The 5,983-nt window shown below is 35.8% G+C and overlaps 1 long non-coding RNA gene across 1 annotated transcript; it reads right to left on the bottom strand.

Annotated features, from left to right (window-relative positions):
- Positions 1–1,058: 1,058 nt before the first annotated feature.
- LOC109506088 (uncharacterized) lies at positions 1,059–5,177 on the bottom strand. The gene is made up of 2 exons (XR_003801359.2): positions 2,509–5,177; positions 1,059–2,378 (listed from the first exon to the last, which is right to left on the bottom strand). It is a non-coding gene; the product is annotated as an uncharacterized lncRNA (long non-coding RNA).
- Positions 5,178–5,983: the final 806 nt, after the last annotated feature.

The raw sequence follows: 5,983 nt of genomic DNA, 5'->3' as shown, positions 1-5,983 counted from the left end.
CATTATAAGGTGTCATAATTTTTTTTAAAAAATAAAAATATTTTTGTCATATAAAATTTTTAAATAAAAAAATTGATTTATAGATATTAAATGTGTATTGAAAAGTGATGATTATATGGATCAATTGAATGAGGTGGTGCAGTCAATGTTGGATTTTCTATACCATCTACGGTGCATAAAGAATTTCTCAACATTTAAAGTACGAAGACTCATCAAACAAGATGTTTTTGGCACGGTTGAAGGGAAAAAAAAAAGAAAAAAAAAATAATAAAAAAAATTGCTGCATGGAAGATTGCAAGGCTAACCAAGATCAACTAATCAGGGTTCTTTTTGTTGCCGGTCTATAATACTTTATGGTGCCTAGGCTTCATATATAATTCTGGCACTATTTTAAATTTAATAAATAAGTTTTTTTGAGACTCTTTTTTGCTTTCATATTGAGGAATCTATATTAGGAAAAAGGATGTAAATATGAAGGGTAAGGTATGCATACCTTTGCCCATGTTGAGATTTTATATGATTCGAGGTAGAGTTGAAAGAAAGGGAATGGATATGCATGGGTCCTACTGCCAAGAGTTCTAGATTTTTGTTGCTAAACAATAAGCAGGAAAATTGTGGGCTATCCCATGGATGCTTGGAGTCGTCGTCACCTTGTCCTATAAAGGGAGCTAGAGAACCTAAGGATTTGTAGAAGGTCGTAGGATTCGGATCTAGGCTACTGTTGAGGAAGGGCTAAATGGTATACGCTACAGCCCCTCGAAATCTGAGGTTTCTGGAGGTTAGGGGAAAGGACCCTACTTCCAATCTAGGCTAGGTTTAAGGCCTTGATTGGTGGCTCAAAGAAGAAGAATAAAAAAAAAAAAAAGAGAGAGAGGAAGGAAGAGAGGAAATTGGCATCTAGATGGTTCTTCTTCTTTTTTTTTTGGGTGAAAGATTGCCCAAGGGCTTCATCAGTATGTTAAAGCAGTCTTACAAACTCCCAGAGCTGTTAAACAAGAAGAAAAGCAGCAACTAAGCCGAAACGGTTAAAGATAGAGCCACAAAGGAAAAGTATACAGTTAAAGAGAAGTTGATGTACACAACTAAAGTCAAAAAAAATACATATAGTGATACATAAAAGATAGTGCCGTAGACTTGCAACTGAGCATACTTATATGTGAATGGCAAAACCATGAAGTGGGCATATTCATGAATCTATGGAAGTGACAGAGCCCCAAAACAACCTGAAGCAATAAGGGCTGATAAAGAAAGTTGGCTAAGATAATAGAAAATTTCCAATTTGACATGGAGCAGTAAATAAGCAACTGAGATCCAACCATCCAGAATAAGCTTGAACAAGATGGCTTGTACTATTTGATAGTGCAGACTGAGTTGTGAGCACCGAATAGCAAGTATAACCTGAGAGATGAAGAGTTCTGAATATAGGCTTGATAAGGGATCAAATTGCATGTGGCTTGGACTCATGGATGTAGGACTAAAGGAAGCATGACCATAATAGAAGATAGTTAATAAGCAGATGCCTTGCTGTTCCTGAGAAAAATAATTAGTATGATAAGAGAGTCTGACTGTCCCACACAGTAGGAAATAAGGCCTTGAATCTGCAGCTGATTGGACGATAAAGCTGCCGAGGATAAAGCAGTGATAAGCTGATCCCATAGTAGTTGTATAAAAAACTAATCCATGGAGTAGAAGTGATCATCAATAGCTATTAAGACATTGAACATATACCTTTGGACCATAGAGGAGAATACGTACAGTTAGCCTTAGAGAAGTGGCAGAACAGGCAAGAAGCAACCAAGTTCTATACCACACCATAATAAGATATTGTGTATACTACCACAAGTAGGATACATACAAAAGCTGCATACAAAAAAGACCCATAGAATAATATGCAGAGGAGAGAGCCTGGTATTGTTAAACACCCTTAAACAATTATACCAGTAAATAACATAGCAGCAAATATAAACCACAGCATAAGTTAGAAGATATAATGAATTAGCAGAACACTGATACATAGACCAACAACAGAAGACATGGCATTGGCACAGTAGATGGCATAGGGTGTGGCACAACATGCTGCGCATATAACTTGAAACATCAAATAGAGACCATGCATTAGTACGATTACAGACATCCTGTATGGTGGCATGTTAACTGGCACATAAACTAGGTGCAATTGGCACACCATGCAGCACAAGCTTAACACCATTATATATTGAGAACACATGTGAAAATTAAAGTTGTTTCTGAAAACCAACCTGATAACAATCAGCATTAAGGATTAACACGCAGATGGATGCAAAGCATCCCCTCTTTCCCACTTAAAATCTCCAAAAATAGCTTTTCAAGCCATATAATTAGCTAACTTATTAGCTTCCCTGAAAACATGAGTAACTGTGAATGATACAGAAGAGTTTTTTCAAGCCCATAAATCATTGAAAAGTAGGAGCTACATTTTATTTTTAAAACTAACATTAGATAACCAAGCAATAACTATAGTAGAATTACCTTCAATCCAAATATGAGTGGCTTGAAATTTCTGAACAGTAGCCTTAACCTCCAACCAGGCAACGGTTAACTCTACAAAAGGAATATAAGAAGGTAATAATTTTTTACCTCTAGATTGCAAAATGTCCCTTGATAGTTCTTGATAACATAAGCAGCTGCCGCTTGATGGGAGACAACCGAATGCATCAAAATTCATTTTAAGTGTGCCAAAGAGAGGGGGTAGCCAACAAAACAAGGAGGATGAAGTGATCAGTTGAGAAAAAGAAGAAGCACTATCCCAATGCCTGGACGGCACACAATTAGTTGAAGACATTATATAAGCTTTACGAATAATTTGCTGTGGGGAAGATCGAGTATGATTAAAAATTCTATCACATCTTGCTTGCCATATTAGATATGCCATAAGAATTTTCTTGCCCTACTCTACCAAGGAATTGGCCATATAATCTAGCACAACTAGCAAGGAAGTAGGTAAGAAATCTACTTGGCACATGCGACCTAATTGCTGCCCATAAGCATGTGCAAAGGAACAAGAAAAAAGAATATGATTATAGTCTTCAACTTGACTAGGACAAATATCTCCATCTTGATGAGACCCAGGAAGAATATGGCAGTGTGCCAACAATGCTTTACACGGCAACCTTTGCCAACCAAGATGCCATCAGAATGTTTTCACCCTTGGAGGTACCGATAACTTCCAAACCCAGTTACAATGGAACTGATCAGCATATTACTGATTAGAAGGAAATAACTTGGATATATCCTTTAGAGAGATTGTAGCAAGTCTAGTAGGTCCCCAATTAACCTTTTGATTAGACCATGACCTCTGAGGAATAGGAATATGCAGCATCTGTGTCATTATTTCAGAAGAGAGCCAGGACTCTTTAACTGATTGAGGTGCCAAATTCTTGAGTCAGTAATAAGATCAGCCACCTTCATGGTTAGACCTTGTGTCTCCACATTTAAATAAGTAGGGGAAGCAATAAGAGGAATATTAGAAAGCCATGGATCAATATAAATATTGATGAAATTACTCGAATCAATTAAGTATTGAAACTGAAATTGCACCACCGATCCAATAGCACATGCTTTAGCCCTAACATGAGAACAATATCTCGGCTTATTGTAAGAAACCCAAGTAATAGAAAACTGATACTTTGCTCTGACAAGCTGAGTCCATAAGGAATTTGGTTCTAATATAACTTGAGCAGCCAACTTTTCCGAGCAATGTTATCTACACTCAGGTAGTGATATTAATCCCAAACCACCCTGGTCTTTTGGCAAACATACCTTATCCCAAGCAATCTGATGAAAGCCTTTCCGATCCATAGAGTGCCCTGAAAAGAAAGCCCTAAACTCTTTTTTGAGTTTAGGAAGTAAAGCCAAAAGAACTAAAATAGTAGATAAAACATAAAAAAGGAATAGATGACAAAATCGATTGAATCAATGTGGCTCGACCGGCAAGTGATAAATGCTAACACCTGGATGATGCTTCTTGATGCCGCTTCCTCTCCATATCCCCTTGATATCGAGCCTTTACTTGTATATCCCCTCAAACAAAGAGATTGAGGTCTCTTTCCTTGCCTTGGTTGCCGGGACTTTGCTTAAGTGGTGAAAAAAGGTAAAAGTTTAGTAGATTTTTGAAGGATGGAAGAAGACATGAATAAAAAGAGGGTAGGACTCTATATATAATTACTTGGATATTCTCTCCTAAGGCTAACTATTTTTTCTCGTTTTCTATCTTGTCTTTGGCCAAGTTTAGAGGATTATTTGTTGAAAGATAAAGAGGCGAGTTGATAGATAAGATGAAGAGTCTCTAGTATTTTCCTAAATCTAATTGTTCAGGTTATGTTGCTGGATAATCTATCGTGATTGTCTATAAGATAAGAGAGAGGTTTGGTGAGGTAGCTTAGATTACATATCTAGGACTACATGAAGATGCATTTACTGTATTTTCTTATGTTTGGAGGGACATGATGAGATAGTTTGTTCTGTAGATGTAGTGGTTATGGTCAAGTGAGATGTAGGGATCCTATTGATCTGAGTGGGATAAGCGAGGATCTTTTGGGGTAGATGGCCAAGATTTATGTTTTATATGTCTCTTGGAGTATGGGTTCAACTGTTCCAGTCTAGGATGAGAGATGAGATCTGCATGGTAATTTTTAGACTTAAACAGCTAGAATTGGTGTGACAGGAAGGAGATCGGCTAGGAAGAGTAGAGGGGACTGAAAGAGTGGATAGTTGGGATACTATAGAGATGTTTTTCTCAAATGTGTTTGATTTGAAGGCTAGGATAAAGAGTTGATGTGGAGGATTATGATTTAGGAACAATCTAGGATCTCATGATCAATAGTGGTGCTTGATGGGTGAGGGTGATTGGTTAGGTTAGCTCTCTCTTGGATTGATGGGGTGTAGGAAGGATGGAGGGCTAGGATTTTGTAGAGAGTGAGGAGAAAAAAGTGATCATGGTGTTATTGAGGCTGGATCTAAGGGCTCAGATTTGGGGCTTTGGATCCTAAAGATGCATACAGGGTCAGACACAAAGTACATGAAAAGGGTTACTGCATGCCAAAGTTTGGAATCTTGGTGGGCAAGGGGCGTTAGCGAGCTTGTCTTGTCGGGGGTAGTATCAGGTATCAGGTTGAATGCATTAAATGATGGTATCTGAAGAGACATTACTTGTCCTTGGGACAAGTTGTTACGAGAGAATCCTGAATAATGTGAGATGGAGAGGGGGCGTGGCGTCACTTGTGACCCAAATAGATGTGTGGTCCAGAGAGGTCCCAAGAGGTGGAGATGAGGGGGCATAACATTTGGGTGGTTTCAAGAAGGTGCAGGCCTCTTTGTTGGGGGAGTTCTTGATGGTGTGTATTCATTTTAGGAAAAATTGGGGTGAGGGTATCGATGGAGGTGTAGGATGCGGCTAAGGTCCTGTCTTAAGGTTGCTGTTGGCATAGAGTTTTTGAAGCTTTTCAAAATAGTACTCGGGAGAAGTAGAATTCTTAAAAATAATTTTTTATAAAATATTATTTATTATTTGATAACTATATTTATAAAATATTTTAATATTTTAATATATTTTAATAATTAAAATTTAAAAAATATTTTTGATATGATAAAATGACAATAAAAAATATTGTTTAGTATTATATAGTGCAAAATAATATAATATAATATATATTAAAATATTATTATATTATATTATATTATTATAATAATATTATATTACATTATATTATACTATACTATATTATAATGTAATATATAATGCAACATAATATAATGGATTATAATCTAATCTAATCCATTGTATTATACTATTATAATATACTAATTTATATTATAATTAAAATATTATTAAGCTAGATTGTATTATTATAATATAATAATACTATATATTTATAAAATAAATATTTTATATTTTAATATATAATTATATTATATAATGTTATTATTATATAATACAATTTGATAT

This window comes from Elaeis guineensis, chromosome 7 (genome assembly GCF_000442705.2).
Source record: "Elaeis guineensis isolate ETL-2024a chromosome 7, EG11, whole genome shotgun sequence".
In the NCBI taxonomy this organism is placed as follows: Eukaryota; Viridiplantae; Streptophyta; class Magnoliopsida; order Arecales; family Arecaceae; genus Elaeis; species Elaeis guineensis.
This window is presented reverse-complemented; position numbering and strand designations above follow the sequence as displayed.